A 22,835-nucleotide genomic window follows, 5' to 3' on the forward strand; every position below is an offset into this window, starting at 1 on the left:
CCTCTTGTATTTTACTCTTTTCGTTCAATCAACCATCCATATATGCAAGCTAAAAAATCTGCAGCCATCCTCGACAATTCCTTCTCCTTCACCCTGCACCATTCATTCAGTAGACATTTCCTTACCATTGACTGTGTACCACTGCTGGATCCTCTGCCATAACAGGAGAGACAAAGATGATTAAGACATGGCCATAAATATCAGCGGGTCAGTTCAGCAAAAGAAGAAAATACTATAGTCAGATACAAATCCTTTTTGTTCTCTCTCTTAAATGATTCTTGAGTCCATTTTTCCTTCTCCATTCCCACTGCCAGTGCTGAAGTTCAGACCTTTCACTTGGCCTAGATTAATGCAATTATCTGGTGTAATTCCTTCTTTCTGCTCCTATTCTGGAAATACCCTACTCTCAGAGTAATTATTTTAAGGACATAGTCTGCCTCAACATACACGACTTTCCAGTTTTACTTCCCAGCATTCCACATGTCACTCTATACTACTCCCACTCGATTTTAGTGACTAGAGCTTTTGTGGCCTTGAGAATACTATTTCTCTGCCTAGAATTCCTTTCTCTTTATAGTGAATTCTTATTTATCCTCAAAAGAGCAGTTTAATGTCCTTCTTCCATGAGGCCTTTTTCAAATACTCAAGAAAGATTTAATGCTCTCAGATACTCATCATACTGCCATTTATATAATCTATCATGCTGCATTTTTGGGGAGTGTGTATGTGGTTTTTATTTTCTTGTTTGTTTTTTTTTTTTACTGTTCCCTCACTGGCCTGTAACTTCATTAAAGTAATGTATCTTACTCCTATTTCAGTCCCCAGCAGCCAGATTAGTGATTGGAGTAGAGTTAAGTGCTCAGAAATGTTAGAAAGATGAATGACTCTTCATGAAGCGTGAATGTGAACCAATGGTGGACCTACACTAAGATTTAGAACCAGGAAATTCTGACTTCTCAGGCATTGGGCTCTGGAGTTGGCTTGTGGCAGGGATAGGGCCACCATTACTCTGAGCTTCCATCCACCTTCCCATAAATGGAAACCATAGAAGAACCCAGTTTTCAATAGGAAAAGGAAACTGCATGCCAGGCAATAAGGCTGGTGCCTATATACGTCTTTTAATATAATCCCAACAGCCCTTTGAAGGAGACATTCTCATTCTGCAGGAAACAGAAGCTCATGGAGATAAGGGACTTTCCCAAGATCTTACAGCAACTTAGGGTTGACCTGGGTTTTGAACCCAAGCCTAGTTGACATTGAAGCTGCATTCTTAGTACCATTCTATACTGTTACAAGTTACAGGTCATGGTTTGAGTTCTTGCTAATTGTTACTGTATTAGCAGTAATAAGATTATCATGTAATGTCACTGGTAAGAATTGGCAGTTTATCTGGTGACTTACTATCCTGTAGAGTATCAACTTGGAAAATTTAAGATTTCTGAATCTGAGTGTCTAAATTACACAGACAGTCATTTGATCTTATGCTCTAGATTGCAAACATGAATTTGGGATTATAAAGAATTAGGGTGGTAGAGTAATCCCTCATTTGCTGCATTTAAAGACCCCAGTTGGGTTCCTCCACCATCAGATAGAGTATCAGTGATTATTTCATGAGGTTAAGCAACGTAGATAAGCCATCATTATTAATTAGGAAATGATGGTTGACAATGAGGGCCATGAACAGCAAATGAAATGTTAAACTCTCAGGAGGCCAGAATCAGCAGAACCTTGGGGATCATCCAGTCCAAGCCTTTCATTTTACAAAATGAGGCTGAGAGAGAGGCAGGGACCCACCCAAGGGCAGGAGCTATCTAATGCCAGAGCCAAGATGACAGGAGCCGTGCCTTGATTCTTCAGATAATGCTCGTTTTACCCAAGCTCCCTTTGTGAATCTGAAGGTGGTTCACAGCCAATCTGGACATATCAGTATGGTGTACTTGTTGTTTTCTGAAAGTCAATCCACTCGGTGATTGTTAAGGTTCCTCTTTTCCTGATGTCTTGGTGCTTTCATCTATAGATGTCAAAAACTAAAAGTTTTTATTCCCCAATCTATGTAGCGACACAATTCCATTGTACAGATGTACCAGACTTGTTTACTTACCCTCCCAACGATTGATATCTAAGTTGTATTCAATTTTTTAAATCATAAACAGTGCATATGGTGAACTTTTTTTTTTGAGGAAGATTAGCCCTGAGCTAACATCTGCTGCCAATCCTCCTCTTGTTGCTGAGGAAGACTGGCCCTGAGCTAACATGCACGCCCATCTTCCTCTATTTTATATGTGGGACACCTACCACAGCATGGCTTTTGCCAAGCGGTGCCATGTCCGCACCCTGGATCCGAACCGGCGAACCCCAGGCCGCCGAGAAGCAGAACGTGCAAACTTAACCACTGCACCACTGGGCCGGCCCCAACTTTTTAAAGGTTAGAATTTTAAGTTTTTAGCTTACAATTGATTCATTGATTAGATATTTATCAAGTATCCATTCTGTGCCTGGCACTGTGCTTTTTTTTTACAACATCACCAATTAGAAGAACAAGTTTTGCCTATCAGTTCATAAGATAAAGTGGAATTTCTATTAACTGCCCAGCCCATAACATTGATCATGAGAGCCATAATTTCAGGAGAGCCTGCTCTGCATGGTACTGTGCCAGACATTTTACAAGCATTTTTCCATAGATAGGTAACTAGTATTCTCATTGTACAGATGAAGAAACTGAGTCCTAGAGAGGCTAAGTAAACTATTCAAGGACACATAATGAATAAACAGTAGAACTGAGTTCATTCATTCATTCAACAAGGGTTTTTTTTGGCGGGGGGCGGGGGACCTACTAGGTGCCAGGCATTATTCTAGAGTCACACTGGGAAGTAATACAATGGTAAGTAAACTAAATATGGGACTTACCTTCTGGACGGCAGACAATAAATAAGTAAACAAAGGTAAAAATGCATAGTTACAGATTATAACAAGTGCTATGAAGGAAATGGTTGGAGGCAATGGTAGAGAATATTAGGGGCAGGGGCAGGAGGAGGAGAGCTGCTTAGACTGGGTGGTCAGAAGGCCTTTCAAAAGAGCTGGCATTTAGCTGAAACTATGAAAAGAGAAGGCAGAGTTCCTCCAGCAAAGGCCACAGCTGGTTTGAAGGCTCTGTAGTGGGAAAAAGCTTGGAATACTTGAGGAACCAGAAGGACCCCGGTAGGGAGACAGGGAAGCTGGTGAAAACAGAGTGGCCCAGGATGAGGGTGGAGAGAAGGCAGCTCTGCCCCTGCAGGATTTCCTAGACCAGGGACAAGAATTTGCATTTTATTGGCCATGGAATGGGACAGTCCTCAAAGGTTTAAGCAGAGGGGGGAAATGGTCTTATTTATGATTTTAAATAATCACTTTGGCTTTTCTGTGAAGCAGAGGTTAGAGAGAGGAAAGAGTGGAAGTTTTGAGACTAGTAAAGAGCACATAGCAATAATTCAGGTGAGAGAGGACCAGGGCTCCAGCTAAGGTGATCGTATTGGGGAGGGAGTGTGGGAGGAAGATTTACCTGTTTCTTGGTGGTTTAAATGACTGTGTGACCCCAGGATCTGCCCTTTCCTGTGCCACAGAAATTGCACCTCACGGGCTAGGGATGGGGCGATCTTATGGAAGATTCTTATTTCTCGAATCTTTTAAATTCTCTATGTTGTTGGCTTCTGAAAGTTGAATACTCTTCTCTTTCAAGAGACTGGAAAGTTTCTTTGTCCTCAGCTATACTACTCACATTTATGATGCACTGGTAAAACATTTCTGCAGACCAGGGCTATTGCTCACAGAGACTCCTGACTTCATGCATTTTGCAAATGCACAGCTCAGTGAATGTGACTTCCTGCTGTTTGTGGCTTACAGTGCTGCAACGGGGATGACTTTCTATGAAGTAAAAAGTGATGATGGTTTATTATTTTAAGTTACAAAGAATTGGGTGGCAAAGGGGGTAGGGAAGGAAACTCTACATGCTTTGAATGAATTATCGGATTTAGAGAGTCTAAGTAACATTTTTTCGTTCTTTTTATTCTTTAAATACGTTTCTTTTATTATTCTTTCCCTTTTCACCAAAACAATGAATATTTATTGCCAGAAAAGAAGAAACCACAAAGAAGAAAAAACCCCACAATTCCACTCACCCAGGGATATCCACTGTAATGCTTTAGTGTACGTGAAGTTAACTTTTCAACAATCAATTTGTTTTATTTTTCCTAATATTAAAAATCAATCATGCTCATTATAGACAGTTCAGAGAATATAGAAAATTACATAGAAGAAGGTAATTCACCATCCAAGGGCAGCCATTGGTAATATTTTAATATGTTTTCAAGTCCTTTTTAGTACCTATTTTATACAATTGATATTATAACGTCTATTTACTTTTCCACTTAATATTGCCACCTACTAATTTTTCTATGTTATTACAAGCTCTTCATAATTATTACCTTGAATCACTACACATCACTGAAATCTGTATTTGCCACAATGTGCCTTGAATTCCTAATTGTAAAATAATAAATATATAAAATAAAAATAACACCAACCTCACTGGCCGGTTGTGAGAATTAAACCCATTAGATGAGTTGATGAGCACAAGGCCTGATGCACCGTTAGTGTTTAATCAGTGTTAGCAGCTATCATCATTTTCTTCCTAGCAATTTAGTTTACTTCATTTTTTCATTATTTTATGTAAATCCTTAATGAAAATCTTGTCTATAAAGCGCTTTCTGTGGATAATAATGGAATTATTTCCATTTCTTTTAGAGTTAATTCCCAGAAGTGGACTTACTGGGTCAGATGGCGGGCACAATGTTAAGAAATTTAACATTATGTTTGCAAGTGCCCCCATGGGATATGTTGGACATATTAGGATCGGATTGTGTTACAAGTGGCTACATTATTGGCAGTTGCCACGAGTAGGTGGGTAGTGTAAGGAGAGATGACCCACAGGGTTAATATTCTGCATTTAGAACAATATTGATTCTCAATTGCAACATAGAAGAGAGGGAGGAATGCTTTTCTCATTGGGCGTAGCAGAATCACCTAGGGGTCTTTTAAAAAGTTTAATTCTCTCTTCCCTCTCCTCAGCATCCTTATATCTCTGCCACGGCAGCCTGGGGCATGCCTTTTCCCTCTGAAAAATCACACCATCTTCTCCCTCCAAAATTACCAATAGCCGCTTTACAGATAGAAGTGTATCATTTCCTTCAGATGTGTTGGACAGGGGAAAATTCTGAGAAGCAATCAATGGCTTAGGTGGTGGCAAATAGTGGTTAGGACTCAGGGTCTGAAGCAAAAGAGAAGATTGCATCTGTCAACTTCAAGAAAGACTGCTTGATGCATCCCTGTGGCTGCCCGCAGTGGTCCACAGCTTTGCTCCGGCCCCCACATTAGATGCCCTGCGAGACTATCTGTGAATTTAAAGTGTGTGGTGCTTAAGGCTGCTATGGAACCACAATGATTTTGTCATTCAGCTCTGAGATCGATTTTCAGGACCTGGGCTGCTTCCTTTTAATTCCTACAGCCCTAGACTGGTGGACTCCCCCTGGCTGCCTTTTCCTTATCAAAGCTGCTATTCCTCATCTACCTCCTTTCCCTCAATCAGCCTGACTATTGATGGCACACAGCTTTTTGATTCCCCGTTTCCACATTGTTTGGGTGGGGCTTAGCTTACCCCAGCCCCAAGTCAGGCCAATCAGACAATTACCTGTCCTTGGCTACAGTGATTGGTTCAGAGGCAGGCACATGACCCAAACCAGAGCTTTTTTCTTGGAGCTATCAGGAAAGTCAGAAGAGTCTTCCTCTGAGGTGCAAGCTATATGGATGTTGTAAGCACCAGCTGCTGGAAGCTATCGTGAAGGTTTCTGCTGTAGGAGAGACTGAGGCCAAATGTGGAAAGAAGCGGAGCTGAGAGGTGGAAGGAGAGATGGGGAGCTCAAGGACATTGTTTGAGCTCCTGGTTTTAGTTGTAGAAGCTGCAGGCTTTTTAATCCTCCCCATATAGTTTTCTTACAGTCAAAAGCAATGGTTCTTCCAAAGAGAACCAATGGCTGAATAAATATCAGCATTATTTTACTTCTTTTTAAAAACATTTTGTTTAATTGAGGTGCAATTGACATATAACATTATATTAGCTTCAGGTGTACAACATAATGATTTGATATTTGTATATATTGCAAAATGATCACCACAATAAGTCTAGTTAACATTCATCACCATACATAGTTAAAAAATATCTTTCTTCTGATGAGAACTTTTAAGATCTCTCCTAGCAACTTTCAAATATGCAATACAGTATTATTAACTGTAGTCACCATGCTGTACATTACATCCCCACAAATTATTTATTTTATAACTGGAAGCTTGTACCTTTTGACCCCCTTCACCTATTTTATCCAACCCCTCACCCCCACCTCTGGCAACCACCAATCCATTCTCTGTTATCCATGAGCTTTTTTTTTTTTTTTTCAGATTTAACATATAAGTGAGATCATACAGTATTTTCCTCTATCTGATTTACTTCATTTAGCGTAATCCGTGTTGTTGCAAATAGCAAGATTTCATTCTTTTTAATGCTGAATAGTATTCCAATGTATATATATACCGCATCTTCTTTATCCTTCAGTGGACACTTAGGTTGTTCCTATATCTTGGCTATTGTAAATAATGCTGTAATGAACTGTGGGTGCATATATCTTTTGGAGTTAATGTTTTTGTTTTCTTCATATAAACACCAGAAGTGGAACTGCTAGATCATATGGTAGTTCTATTATTAATTTTTTGAGGAACCTCCATACTGTTTTCCACAGTGACTGCACCAATACACATTTCCACCAATGGTGCACAAGTGTTCCCTTTTCTCCATATCCTTGCCAACACTGGTTATTTCTTGTCTTTTTTGATAATCACCATTCTAACAAGTGTGAGATGATATCTCACTGTGGTTTTGATTTGCATTTCCCTAATGATTTTTGATGTCGAGCATCTTTTCATGTACCTGTTGGCCATCTGTATGTTACATTATTTTACTTCTTGACTAGTAGAGAATGTTATTCACATTTATAATTCCTTGCGGGCATGGAAAATTCTGTGTTCAACAATGATTTCAATGTTAGGTATTAAGTAAATGAATGAATGAGTCAATGGCATAGTATCCTTAACCGATTCAGTTTCAGAGCCAGAGTTTTAAAGATTAAATCATTAAACAAGAATGGGTCGGGGAGGTTGATCCATGACATTTAATAAAATTGCCCAGCTGTTAAGATTTCTGGACAGAATCAGGTTCAGGCAAATTGAAATAAAGTTCCATGTGTGCCAAAATGGCTCATAGCTGCTTCTACTGTGCGTCAAAGCAGCATCTCCAGATACCCGGCACTGCCCTCGTGGTCAGGACTGCATCTTAGGAGCATTCATGTTTAGACCACTAGCACACAGTCTCTGTTCCCTCTTAGGTCTCCCAACTATCCTGGACAGGGGTTTCTTCATAGGTGGCACCAACTGACAGGAAGGAGAATCCCAGGACATTCAGACCACAAAGCTCTTCAGAGATTACAGCTGGTAAAAGGATATGGATATTTAACTTGCTACTTATACAGCTGAGGATACTAAGGCCCAGAAAGGTGAATTCACTTGCCCAAGGTTATACATCCTGGGCAAGAATTGGGTGTGAGCCTACATTCCGTGACTAACTGTGTAAGGCTCCTGCCACTCCACTAGTGCTTCTGAAACCTGGATGCACACTCGTGTCACCTGAAGGGGGAGTCATACTGCAGATTCATTAACTAGAATGGGTGGGAGACAGAATTTCTCACGAAGCTCCCCATTTGATTTCAATATGTAGCAAGGTTTGGAACCACTGCAGTATCCTGTGTTTTGCTCTTAAACTTTCAAGACCCCTTGTGACATCAACCCAAAGTGTGAGACTCAGTTCCAGTCTGAGTAATGCCCTGATCTGGGGACAGCTGAGTTTTCCCGTGCTTTATACTTAGACCGACGACACATGGGAACATTTTATTGCTTATAAGCAATATCATATCCAATATCTCAAGCGTTCTCCCAACAATATTATATTATCCCTATAATTCCCCAAAGAAACAAACACTCAGAGAGGGGAAGACACTTGTTTGAGATCATCCTGGCAGTAAATAGCACCTTGAACTCGGCCTTCTCACTCCAAATTATACATTGTCTCACACTGTGTTTTCTTTTTTAAAAATGTTATGTTATGTTTTTTTAATAGAGAAATCATGCACAGGGCAAACATTCAAAGGCACAGTGAGTGAAACCGGAGAAAAGTACCCCCCACACCCTGCCCAAGGCTGCTATCTGCCCAGTTTTTCTCTCCAGAGATACCGCTGTGACCTCTCTGGTGTGTTCTTTCAAAGACTGTCTGTGCATTCTGAAACGCATACATATGTGTTTCCCCAGCCCCCATAAATGGTAGCTTAGTATTCAGGCACAACACCCGGATTCCCTTTAACAATATAGTTTGGAGATCTTTCCACCTTGGTATGCACAGAGCTGCCTTATTCTTGTTAAATGCTGCATAGAGTCCATTGTCTGGATGTGTCACATGTTATTTGACTAGTGTCAGTCTGACTGATATGTATGCTGTTTACAAACTTTTGGTATTACAATCAATGCTGCAACAAATATCCTTAGCCATATATTATTTCAACATGTAGGAGTAGATCTGTAGGCTAGATTGGTAGTAAAAGGATGTGTACATTTAAAATTTTGATAGATCTCGTCAAATTATGCTACAGAGAGGTTGTGCTGTTTTGTCCTGCCTACTGAAATGTAGGGAGGTGCGTATTTTTCCACACTCCTGGCTACAATGTGTTATTAGTCTTTCGATTTTTGCCAACCCAATGGGTGAAAAAATCATAACTCATTGGGATTTTAATTTGCACAAAGGAACTTTTAAACTTAAAAAGCTTGAGGGGATTGAACGGCAGGGTGAGACTACGAAGTTTAGAGCACTTGAGCTGTCTCTTGCTTCCATTGTAGGGAAGCAGTTAATCTCGTGCTTTTCCTGAAGCTTTAGAATGATCTCTGAAGTCTGGAATCTTGCAACCCTAACAGATTCCCTGGTGTGGGTTCATTCTAAAGCGAATTGTAATTATTGCATAGCTATTATGTGTCACCTCCTCTATAGGTGCTGTCACATATGTAATCTCATTCATGTCAAGTATCCTAACAGCCTTATGTGGGAGACATGATGACCCCCAGGTTTCAGTTGAAGAAACAGAGGCCCAAACACTTGCCCCGGGTCACAGAGCTAGTCAGAGGCAGAGGCACCTGCAGCCTATACAACTTGACTTAGAGCCTGCACGTTTTTTCCCCCTGATACCATCCTAATTCTAGAACAGGACATAATATATGTAACCCTAATAAACCCCTGAAGTCCATGCAGCTCATTTTATCCACAGTCACATTTAAAGAAGAAACAGGAGTTCCTCTAAAAGCTGTTAAAAGTGAATTCTGTTTTTTATGCAAGTCCGTTGTGGAACATTGAAGAGGATCCAATTCCTAGCCTTGAACTGCCCTTCCCAAAAACTTCCTCCACCCCAATTCTCTTATACCCTGAATTTGTTCTGGAGTCTCTCAAATGCCAACCTCTCAGACTCCTCCCTTAGCCCTGGCTCCATTTTCTTCTCCTCCTCCTCCTACTAGTTGTGATAAAAAACACATACATAACATGACATCTACCCTCTTGACAATTGTTAAGTGCACAGGACATTATTGTTAACTATGAGCACAATGTTGTACAGCAGATCTCTAGAATGTTTTCAGCTTGTGTGACTCAAAATTTACACACATTGAACAGCAACTCCCCATTTTCCCCTCTACCAGTCCCTGGCAACCACCACTCTACTCTCTTCTTCTGTGGATCTGACTACTTTAGATACTTCATGTAAGTGGAATCCTGCAGTATTTGTCCCTCTGTGACTGGCTTATTTCACTTGGCATAATGTCCTCAATGTCTATTGTCCTCTGTGTCCTCTCATCCCACTGTATCCCAGCTCTTATGTAATTTAACTTGATATCTTGTCAAGTTCTTTCCCTGTGTCTTAGTTATATATCTCTACCTAGTCTACAAATTCTGCTTCTCAAAACTCAGGAACTGGCCCAGCCAAAAGGGAAGGAGAAACTAAACAGAAGAGAACACAAATTCCTTTATCTGAAGAGAAGATTATAAACACTCACACATTTATTGAATTACTTTTGTTAGAGCCACTAATAGATGCCTTAGACAAAAGAGAACTAGAGTTTTAACTGAGAAGATGAGAGTAAAAGTCAGATTGAAAGAGAGAAAGGAGACATAATTGGAATTTGTTAGGTCCTAGAACTGCAGTATCCAATATGGTAGCCATTAGCCACATGTGGCTACTGAGCATCTGAAAAGCAGCTAGTTCAAATTGACATGTGCTGTAAGTATAAAATATACACTCGGTTTTGAGTGAAGACGTAGAAAGTGGAAATATTTTATCAACAATGTTTAATATTGATTATATATTTAATTGATACATCTTGACTACATTGGGTTAAATAAAATATATTATTAAAAGGTAATTTAAAATTAACTTCTTAAAATGTGGGACAGGGAAAATTAAAATTATAGTATGACCTTGCATAAAATTACCATTGGACATTGCTGTTCTAGGAGGATCCCCAGGAATCAAAGGGCAAGATGAAGGCACAGTGCTAGAGCTAGAAAAAGGTTGAGGGACTAGGAGGAGGAAGCAGGACAAATTGGGGAAAGCAAGAGGGCCATGAGGTCACACTTCGCTAATTTCTCAATTGTTTTACAGCTGTCCTGTGTTACACGTACAAGCATAGGCACACTCATATACATATTTTATTTTATAATTAATTCCATAATTTGGCTTTTTTTGATGATTTATTTTCTTCCTTTGGCTCCTTTATGATTTGATAGAGTGGATACCTTCTTGCTAATAATATAGCTTTGATCAAAGGACAATGTTTCAGAGCCTCAGTTTCTTTAACTGTAAAATAGGAATAAAAATCTTGCTCTATATATTTAATTAGGTTTTTGCGAGGGTAAATTGGAAACTGTTTGACAAATAAAAGTGTTTTTTCTGTGTTGTTTGAGAGAGCAAGGGTCTTCACCCATTCCATCAAATCTGAGAACATTATCTGAATTACAGGAAACTTGAAGAGGACCTGAATAAAATTTGGAAAGATTTGACTGGGAAGTTATGTTGTTCTCCTTTCTACGTTCAGCTCCATATTTCTGATAAACTGGAGATGGCGAGGGGTGGAGAGGTGGATTAACTGGAGGGGAGATCGTGGGGTGCATGGTGGGCTGCTGAGGAAGTTTATTTTCTGGAGGCAGGGTGGGCTAGCATGGGGCAGGAAGGGTGGTTCAGAGTACAGATGTGGGAGGCAGAGTAATAAGAGCCCTCCAAAGATGTCCTTGATTTTGGACTTCTGACCTCCTGAACTGTGAAAGAGTAAATTTCTAGTGTTTCAGGTCATCTAGTTTGTGGTAATTTGATACAGTGGTCTTAGGAAATTAATGCACTGGGCCAGAACCAATTTAGTTGTGGGAATAACAACTGGATAGCTTAAAATCTTGAAAGTTTGATTAATTCATTCAACAGAACATCTCTTTCAGTAAAGGAACAGCAGCATAACTACAGCTTACACAGTGATATTGCATTCTCTTTGTAACAGTGTTAATAGGATATTCATTGCAGCACTGCTCTTAATAGAAAACACTGAAAACTAATTATCTAATTATGAGGAATGGCAAAATCAATTACAATACATCCATACTATAGAAAAGAACCAGTTTAAAAAAAGCACGTTTTTGAAAAAGCCTTTAATGATATGAGAAATTGCTCATATTGGGTTGAAAATAAGAAACGAGTTGTCAGAACTCATCGCATTATACATGCAAGATTTATGCATTTCACTGTTTATGTCACACACTGAATTTACCTCGAAAAAAAAGAACTATAAACAAATATTAAACTCTAGTCAATAGATTCACTTTTTGTAGCAGTACAAGTTAGCAATTCTGAAACGACTTTCTGTGTATTCTAGGCTTAAGCAAGTGAGTAGATATATTGAGGAGAATGGAAGCCAGTTTTTTCACTGTTAAAAAAGGGAGGTACAAACGTTAGTAGGTGGAAGTTGAGCACATACTCTGCAGTGTTGGATTGGAACTCGAGGTATTAGTTGAATTCATGTTTTTTAAATATATATATTTTAGTGTATATTATGTACAGATAGAAGGATATATAAAAATCATAAATATATATAGAAGTAATTGATGGATAGATACAGATATTTTCTAACTCTGTCTGCCGAGAAGGTCTAGAAGAAATGACTATGTGTAACAGTGAGCACACCTAGCACCCAGAACTTGCTTTCTAAATACTATTTTCCAATAAAAGAAACTAAGACTTCTTGAAGAAACAGCAGATTCTAGAATTGGGTCAGGGAAGCACAAGATGAATCTGGATCATCTTGTACCCAGAAAGTAAATTTCCTAAAGAACAGCAGGAACATAACAGGACGCAGAAGCCAACATGAAGAGCTCCCACTGGCCAAATATGGGAGAGTTTGTGTGTCACAATAAATAATGACAGTAATGGACTTTAACCCAATAAATAAAATTAAACTGTATGAGCCCATACTTATATCAACAAATGAATAAATGAGTAAATAAATAAAAAAATCAGAAAAGACGAGAGTTCTTCTTTTAGTAGGATGCCAATTAACAAATATAGAAGGAATGATTCAGATAGAAAATCATTAATGGATGCTAAAACTAGGGGGTGAAGGTTTAATGAAGAATGGAATATTTACATAGTCTCAAAGGATTTCCTCATAAATCACTTATTAATTTTAAAGGGAAAAATAGTGATGTTAGAGTGGAGAAAACTGGCAGACTCCACTTTAACAAAGTGGTCAAAGTTAACAAAGCAATGTTATTGGTCTCCTAGTGAGATGCACTGAGAAGGATACAGCATGATTTGGGTGGTATTCCTGCCAAAAAAGACAAAACCGGAATCTGATCACACAAATTCAAATCAAAGGACACTGTGCAAAATAACTCGCTTGTATTCTTCAAAAATGTCAAGGTCAAGAAACACACACACACAAAAGTGAAGACCTATTCCAAATTAAAGGAGAGTAAAAATTGTGAGAATTAAATGTACCTAAAATTTGATCTTAGACCAAGAAAAGACCATCTATAAAGGACATTTATGGGACAACTGATGAAATTTGAATATAGATTGTGACTGTGAATTGCATCAATATTAAATTTCCCGATTTTGATAGTTGCACTGTGGTTATATAAGAGAATCAATGTCCTTATGCTTAGGAAATACATACTGATGTCTCCTACTTACTCTCAAATGGTTCCTACCCAATAACATGCATAAATATAAACACATGCATAGATAGAATGATAAAACAGATGGGGTGAAGTGTATTGGTGAATCTGAGTAAAAGGTATATGAGAGTTCTGTGTACTATTCTTGCAACTTTTCTGTAGAAAACATTTGAAATTATGTTAAAATACAAAGTTATAGAAATACAAACACCTGTATAGTATGATCATAAGTTCAAAAGAGTAAAACATTAAAAATATATTTATTTACCTTATTTGTATACATAGAAAAAGACTGAAAGGAAATATAGCAAAATATTATCAATGGTTATGCCCCCATTTAAATGTTAGAAGTTATTATAAAATTTCTTATTTATATTTTCAAAATAGTCTGGCTTCCTCCCACACTTGGAATAAAGCTCGATGACTTTAAATGTCCATCCACCTCTTCAGGGGGACGTCTTGTTTATCACTCCATCTAAACAGCCACGTTGCTCTTCTCCATCATTTCTGATCCCCCTTTTCTGTGTTAGTGGTGTTAGCTCCTTTTAATGGAAAACTTTGGAAACAATCGAACATCCAATCTCAAGGAAGAATTATATATGTTATGATACAGCCATGTTCTGAACTGTTAGGCAGCCTACATTCTGGAAAATCTCTCCGGTGTGTTATCTCCCAAAAAGAGCTTGGCTGTCCTGCTTCCCGGCTTGTGATCAAGCTATTAGAACAAACTCCTCTCTTCTTCTAGCTTTCTTCCCTTTCATTTTGGGCAACTGGAGATAGCCAACAGAACCCACAGGTGAATTCCCATTGCTTCTTTGCGCTGTATGACTTGAGGCAACTTTCAAGTTATTGAAACTGGAAGCTAGAGTTTTTCCATTTGTATAGTGGGGAGAATAGTAAAAGCCTTCGAAGGGTTTTTTTGTGAGAATCAAGGAGATGGATGCACGTAAGGTCTCAGGCAAAGTACCCACTTCACTGGGGATGGTCAAATGTCAGTTCTCTTACAAACTAATTACCCCCTTTTTTGTGACGTCTTCACACGGTCCCCAGGCAGAACTAGCTGCTTACTCCTCTGTGCTCCCGTGGCTTTTTCTTATTTTTCCTAAAAGAGCATTTTCCATGGGGGGGATGGGGAGGTGTTAAGATTTTTCTAAGTTTCTCTTCCCTGGCTAGGCTGAGAGCTTTTCCGTGAGCACAAATTTGCCGTTTTTTATCTCTGAATCCCCAGTGCTTGGCACAGAGTCTGGAGAACAGCAGAGCTCAGTAAATGCTTATAGAAAGTGGGAAATTCCAGTTTTAACGACATTTCCCTCATGAAATCTTTTGATCCTCTGACTAGAAATAATTTCTCCCTCTGGTGGGAACTGAGTGCTCTGATCACATTTGGCCTTGAATCAGAGTTATTTGTGAGTGATTTTTCTTCTTTTTAATTTACCCTCCCACCCCCTCCTGCTACGCCTCAGTCATATGATTGCCAGAACTGCATCTTATTCATCTCTGAACCCGCAGCAGTGTCTGGCCCATGCATTCCATCATTTGTTTAAGATACAATTCTTCTTGAGCAAGGAGCAAGGGATATGACTCACACATTTAATGTACAATACAGTTTTGGCCTCTTTTGTGTAGGCCTGCTCAGCAAACCACTTCCCCATTGTGCAATGAATTGGAAGGTGGGGCTGATCCCAATGTTAAGATCAGTCAGGGTTACCAGAAGTCATTCACCTACCTCTGAATAAAAAGCCTTAATTCACAACTTGACTTCAAATCCAGGCGTCTCTATTTTACCAAGAATGTCTGGGTAAGAATCTGAATCATTATATATGTAAAAAATAGAATGCAAACTCTGGGCAGGACAAGGATTATTAGAACTGATGAGAGGATAAAGTAAAATTGGAATGCAATCATAGCATTATAGTTCCCACCATCACTGAGTTTTAGTCGTTCACGTTAGCAGCAATTACAATGCACTATTACATATGGCTATTTAAGATGGATTGCATTGGTTGCCATTACATTATATTAAATTTACATTATGGATAGAGGACAGCTGAAGAGAGATTCTGCCGGGGTCCAGTAACACCTTGGTGAATTTTTCATCCACTGAACAAATGTTTACTGAGCTTTTATCATGCCCCAGCTCTACGCTAGAAATGGCTGATAGTGAGGTAAATAAGACAGACCCTGCCCTTGCTCTCATTTTTTCTTTCTTGCTATTAAAAAGAATCCAAGTTGACTGTATTTATCCTGGTCACCAAACTTGCAGAATTGCTACGGAGAATGAAGAGAATGTTTATAAAGCAGTTCCCATGTTTTGATAGGCACTATGTAAGAACTCCATGTGATTATTCCCCAGCACAATATTGGTGCATTAAAAATCAACCATGAAATTTCATTTCCAAGCCCCTTTTGCTTTTGACTTTAAGATTTTTCAATAGTGAAGCCTATTGACTTTCCTTTGCTTATCTGTTTTTAAAATTAAACTTGTTTGCACCATTTAACAAAGAAATAGTGTTTTGATTCCTTTTGGAATATACATGCTCCACTCGGATGTTTCATGCAGTTGTTTTCCTTTAATATCCATATTTCCTCATCAATCTCACAGAACATTGGAACTGGAAGGGAACGTGGGTATCATCTAACCCAATGCTGGTCAAACATTTCCATTCTTTTCATAACATTTGAAAGTGCTTCTTTTTTAAAGACCTGAGGTTCTGGAACAATTCTGCATACCAAACAAACTGTACTTAATTATTAACTACTAAGATTTCATTTTCTCATTTTCCTTAAAGACATATTACAGCCAATCAGAGCTTCCAATTAGTATGAGGTAATTAGAATTAGCAGTAGGCAGTGTGGCTATTAATTCTGGATTCAAATTACCTGGGTTTGAATCTTCCCTCCATCACTAACTAGCTGTGCAACCTTGAGCAAATTCCTTAAGTCTCTGTGCCTCAGTTTCCTCATCTGTAAATTAATGACAACAATAGTACATACCTCATAGAGTTGTGAAGATTCCTGCATTATCACAGGCCCAACAAAGAAAAGGGCCCCCTTTGTTATTCTGTCAAACCTAATGGGTTTCCTTATAACATTAGGTTACTGATAAAATATTAGAAATACTTTAGCTTGTGAAAATTTATTACTACCTTTCAAGACTCCAATGAGGTTCTAGGATCTCAGGTTGGGAACTATTTGAGAATAAACTCTTTTAAAGATGAGGAACTTGAAACCCAGAGAAGTGAGTTGCCTGAGGACTCCCAGCTAGTCAGGGCCAGACCCAGCGCTAGAACTTGGAACTCCCAGACTGTGGTATTGTGCATTCATCAGGCTAATTAGAAGCCTGTTCATAAAGGTCGCAGACGCACCCAGATTATGGAGTGTGACACAGACATAGGATGGGGACAGTAGAAGCACTTATTGTTTTGGGTTCCGGGCACACTGAAAGCAATTAAGTATTGAAATTCCATTTCATTTGGGATAACAGAAGCCCCTTGACATCTGTAAGGAATATCTTCAGAATCTGGAAATTGCAAATTGTCAAATATCACTGTAGCATATAACTTCCTCCAGAACATGCATTGAAGAATAACTGAGAAATTCAAATAACCCACTAAGACCCTCAATATAGTCTATAAATATTAGACTAAAGTAACTGGTAAGGCTTTTAAAATGCATTCTGCCACAGACATAAACTTGACACTATATTATGACATCATTACTGAAAACAAACCATGAGCTTACCTGAAGATGCAAAAATTCAGGGATGACAATGGGTGCCAAGGACCACTGCTGTCCAGTAACACGCTGACAGATGGAGCAGTGATGGGAAGTGCACGGTGCAGGATGAAGTCAGCAGGATGAAACTGCCGAGCTCCTACACTCACTGCAGACTCTGGACCCTCAGCTAGGCTTACTGAGTGCTAAGTGACGGTCTCAGCAGTCCTGACAGTTTTCCAGTCCTGTCTCAACCAATTGCCAGTTACTACCTGTCATGAACCTTCTGAGAAGATCCTGAGGAGTGGAAATTTGAGAATGATAAACCCAAGAATTCCAAGGGCCTACTGTACTCAGTGCTCGTGAGGGCTGATTAATACTCATATAGCCTGCTGGGGGGACTGTAAATGGATACAAACTTTGGGGAGAACAATTTAATATTTAATTATTGTAAGTTTTAAAAATAGGGGGCTGGCCCCATGGCCGAGTGGTTGGGTTCTCGCGCTCCGCTGCAGGCGGTCCAGTGTTTCATTGGTTCGAATCCTGGGCGCGGACGTGGCGCTGCTCATCAGGCCACGCTGAGGTGGTATCCCACATGCCACAACTAGAGGGACCTACAACGAAGAATATACAACTATGTACCGGGGAGCTTTGGGGAGAAAAATGAAAAAAATAAAATCTTTAAAAATATCCATTTCCTTTGACCAGTATATCCACATCTAGAAATCTAGTTTAGGGGAACAATTAGAAACACATGGACAAAGAGATATTCACAGTTGTCTAGCAGCATTATACAATAGCAAAATACAGAAAACAATCTCAATGGCCATTAATAGGAAACTGATTAAAAAATTATTGTATGTTTATACAGCAGAAAACTAAGCCGCCATTACAAATGATATTTTAGAATAAAATTTATTGATGTGGGAAAATACTTAGGATATATACTGAGCAAAAAAAATCAGAATACAAATTAATATATGTACATTATAAGACAAACTCTATGTCTTCAAATAGAAGGAAGACCAAAAGAAAATACACCAAAATATAAACAATGGTATAGTTTAGATTAAGGTGGGATTATAAGTGATTTTTATTTTTCTGCATATTAAATGGTTTCTACACTGAGTATGTAGTACTTTTTAAATCAACTGGTTTTCATTAAATAATATGTGCACATAATTAAACATGAAATGAAAAGAAATACAGACACCTAGTTCCTCTTCACAGAAACAACACTATTAACAGTTTCTGTGTATGCTTCCAGAGATTCTATGGTGGAGGAATTGTGCGTGTGTACACGCACGTGTGTCCGTGTTCACATTCATTCCTTCACAAATGGAAGAATACTACAAATACTGTTTTATACTTGACTTTTTCCACTTAGCAATACATCTTGGAGATCATTTCACATTAGTAAATATACAGCTACCACATACTTTTTAATGGCTGCATAGTATTCCCTAGTATGGATGGAACATAATTGGTTAATCAATCCTCTATTGGTGGACATTTAAGTTGTTACCTGTCTTTTGCTATTACAAACACTGTTACCATAAACAGCTTTGTCTATATGTTTTTAAGCACAGATACAGGTATATCTGTACAATGAATTCCTTGGTATAGAATCACTGAGTCAAAGTCCTATACAACATAAAAAATGCATATCTGAATTTTAAACATTTCTTTAATGATCATAGCACATGATCCACAAACACAGTTAGAAAATAACTCTAAATATACTACTACTAAATATCTTGTTAATTTTTAATATAATTATTTTGTTTTATCTATCGTGATGTGTCTCCCCACTAAAAAATAAAATTTATTGTTGTTTATTGCAGAGGCAATGTTTCTCTTCCCCATTATAAGTATCTCCAGTATCTGAAATGATGTCTGATGCATACTGGTAATTCAGTAAATATTGATGGGATAAATGAATGAATGAAGACAATTCAAACGGAGTTTTCATTACTGGCCACTCCTAATTGCACACATTCTTATCCTAAGTCAGGCATCCTAGAAGCAGAGCCTGAGACAGGGATTCTGGTATGAGTGATTGAGGGAGTGCTCACCAAAGAAACCTGTAAGGAAGTAGGATGGGAAGGTCAAGCAGTCAGGTAAAGATGTGACTCCAGTGAAAGTCTAGCCTTGGCCTGACTCAAGGCGAGCTCTGAAGCATAAATCACACTGCAGAGGTGGTCCCATCCTGAGCCGAGGTACCAGCTATTTTAACCCTTTATCCAGCAGTTTTCAGCCACAGGCTGAGGGTGAAGGGGACACATCCTCCTGGGATAGACAGCTCTCATTACGCGGAGGGCAATTTCTGTGAGCTATGAGCAGTCAACGCTCACAGCAGCGGGGGGACAGACAGATGCCAACAGCGCACCAACACTGTCCACTACACCAACTCAACCATTTCCTAGTTTTATTCATGTAAAAAAAGCTAATTCATAAATATACTCATTCTTCTTCCTAGCTATTAACTCTAAAAGTCCTCGTTCCTTACATATACATGCAGAAAGGTAAGCAAACAAATGTATTGTTTCCCCTAACTAATAAGATTTGGTACAGTATTATCTTTAAATAAAATGTGCTTGCTTCCTTTAAAAAATATACTCAACACACAGCAAAATAAACAAAATAAATTTAGCAAAAAAAAAAGCAGCTAAATTTAGTTTAACTTTTGGCAAAGAACTAAGTAGTGCTTTCATTGTTCTCAAATACATATTTTCCTGAATTGAACTGTTTGTGCTTGGTGTTCGTACTTGAATTTCAACAAATATCAGTATTTGACAGGTCTTTTTTCTGAGGTTTTTTGAAATATTGGCTTCTAGTTTCAAAACTCTCACTGCTTTGGGGGCAGGTAGCGTAACTCCAAATACACACAGAGGTGAGTGATAATTAGAAAGGAGCCTAAGGACCAACTAACCCAAACCTCTAAGTTTACAGGTACAGAAACTGAGGCTCAGGGAAAGGAAGTGACTTCGCTAAGGCAGCAGGTCACGTTAGGGGTGGAAACAGCGTCAGGACCCCAGTCCACTGGCTCTGCTTCTAAGCTCTCCAAATGACCGACTGCTGCTTCCCCCAAAGGACATTCAACCACTGAGATGGGTTTAGCTTGAATTCAAACTTCTTGTTTCTTTTTTATAGCCTTGACAGTTTTTGCCAGTGACAACTAACTCTGGAAAAAAAGACAAAAAATAAAAAAAAACTTGAGGAATTATAATTTTCCTGTGTACCCACTACAGCATATTCAAGCGTGAAGTGGGACAAAAAGCAGAATGGGTTAGACTTGGATGCTGTGTGGGGAAATTCCTTGACATCTGAGCATTTTGGACTATTCAGGAAATGCCTTGAGACTTGGCTTCCTGCTGTCTTGCTGTCTCTGGAATCGCCACGAGGGCTAGGGAAAGAAGCGGGCTCACACTAATTATTAACAACAGCTTTCCAGGGGGGCCAGAGTTTGTCCTCTGCGGACGGATTTTAAGATGCCAGCCCTTCTACACCTTTACCCTAAGGAGGCTGTGCTCTGACAGGTTACCCCTGGGAGCAGGGGAAGTCTCAAGGCAAGACATCTACACGCAGGGTAATTACAGTCTTCAGACAGAATAGAGTTTTGCTTAATTACCAGAGTTGCTTTTTTCCCAAGAGGTCGACACTTGCACAAGTTTTTCTATAGATAAGAAGGAAGAAAGCAGAAGTTTCTGAGTCTAGGAGGATATTCTGCAGTGCTTCTTGGGCCTGTAATTTTAAAAGAGGCTGTGTGGCTAAATGCAAATGAATGAGCCCAGCCCTGTTGAGCTCTGACCTTCCATCTGGTGGGGAAGGAGAAAGAGGCTGCTGTTTCTCCACGGTTTATCCTGTCCCTGGGATCGTGATGGATTCTTTAGTTTCATCGCCTCTTCCGATCCCCACAACAATGCTGTGAGCTAGGTAGGAGAGTCCTTATTCTATAGACAAGGAAACAGGCATAGAGGGAAGGTGACCAGCCAAGACCACAGAGCTGGTCAACAAGTCAAGCCTGGGCTGTGAAGCCTTAGCTGCTCACTTGCCTTTCAGGATGACCAAGATGTATTTCCTAGTGTTTTCTTTCTTTCCAGCCCTCTAAAATCTCTGGGTAAATCAGAGAAAGCATTTGGTATGGCCAAAGTGGGATCCTACTAGTTTTTTTTTTTAACAAAAGGTGTAAACCCATTGGGTTTTTTCCTATCCCAGACAAAACAGGCTCTGTCCTTCACATCTCAGCCAAAGGCCACCTCCTTGGGAACCTCTCACTCGCCAGGGTGCTAGGTTTCTCCCCTCTTAGACCTTCAGATCATTCTCTGTTTCCAAAATCTGTATTTTCATCAGGGCTGCTCTGGATTTTTAGGGTCTGGCATCCGCAAAGCCTCAATAAATGGTGGCTGCCATGAATTCAGGCTGACCTGTGCAGAGCAGGGGCCCAGTGAGCACAGACAGCGGAGTTCTCACGGGATCCAGCTGCTCTGGGACGCTCCTTCCTCCTGCAGCCACTGGATTCAAGTGACGTCCCTCTATCTCAGTAGGGAAGAGGCAGCCTGGCCCCAGGCTCAGGCACCAAGCCCAAGAGGCCCTTGCACAGCTCCTACCCTATTCCTGGGCAGTAAAATTCTGCTCCTCCATACTCCGCGCTGCCTGGAAACCCTCCAGCCCGTAATCCTTCTGAGGTCTCAAGTGTGCAGCTCTCAGTTGCCCCTCCCTGGAGAGGGCTAGGCTTGGTGCCTGGGACAATGCTCCTCATATTCTCTCTGAATAAAATTAAATTAATAGCATTTGCCACTTAATCTCTCCATTTTTAATAGATTATATATTAACTTTTTGTTTGCTATCTTTAAAATTACCCTGTGAGGTAATTTTGTACCCATTTTACATATGGGAAAGCCGAGGATTGCTGAGCTTAAATAAAGGCTAAAGTGCACACCATAGCACGAGCAGGAGCTCAAACCTGGGAGGCTTAAACTCAAATCTCACGTTTTCCCCACTTGGGAGCAAGGACAGTATCTTATACATTTTGTAACCTATGTAGTGCTTCCTAAAGAATATTCTCTCCTGCTGAATGGAATGAAAGGCCTTTCCTATGGATAGAAGCCAGCAGCACAAATCACACCCAAGAAGCACCAGGAAAGGCAATCCAGCAGGAAGGGGACTCTGGACCAGGGCTTGACTGCATCTACTTTCTATATATCTACTGATAACCTCCTGGGGCCAGTCAACCTTTCACTGAGAATTCAAAAGAAGGAGTTTGAATTCCAACAGGATCGTAAACTTTATCGGTGAGCTTAAGGCTGGGAAATTGTTTGCCTAAAATCTTTGCACCTCGCATTGAAATTCTTCCATTCCTTATTCTTTGATTTCTTCTTCCTGCTTTATTAATTCATTTGGGAAATATTTATGGAGTGTCTACTATGTGCCAGGCACAATTCTAGGCACTTCGTCCCATCTCATTCTGCACCTTCATTCATCCATTCATTCATTCCTTTTTAAGTCACTTATTATTTACCTGTGTGTAAGGCAGGAAATTTCACTTGTTTTACACTTTTACTGAAAGACCTCTGGGATAATTAGGAAAGAAAGTGAGAAACCTAGGGACAGTTTTCCCAGCCAGCTTCAAGTACCCGCCCCATTGGGGTTTTAGGTCCAAATGCACAGAGCAGTGAAAGGAGTTGAGTTTCAGCTGTGCCTTATACTGCTCGTGTGATGCGGGGAAATCACT

The 22,835-nt window shown here is 39.6% G+C and overlaps 1 long non-coding RNA gene across 1 annotated transcript in view; it reads right to left on the minus strand.

Moving 5' to 3' along the window:
- The window catches only part of LOC139046363 (uncharacterized), a 122,605-nt gene that overhangs the window by 99,430 nt on the left and 340 nt on the right, over nt 1-22,835 (minus strand). The window contains exon 2 of the long non-coding RNA XR_011506306.1: nt 17,129-17,715. This is a non-coding gene — a long non-coding RNA (uncharacterized lncRNA). The remainder of the gene's footprint in view (nt 1-17,128; nt 17,716-22,835) is intronic.

This window comes from Equus asinus, chromosome 10, assembly GCF_041296235.1.
Source record: "Equus asinus isolate D_3611 breed Donkey chromosome 10, EquAss-T2T_v2, whole genome shotgun sequence".
Taxonomy (NCBI): Eukaryota; Metazoa; Chordata; class Mammalia; order Perissodactyla; family Equidae; genus Equus; species Equus asinus.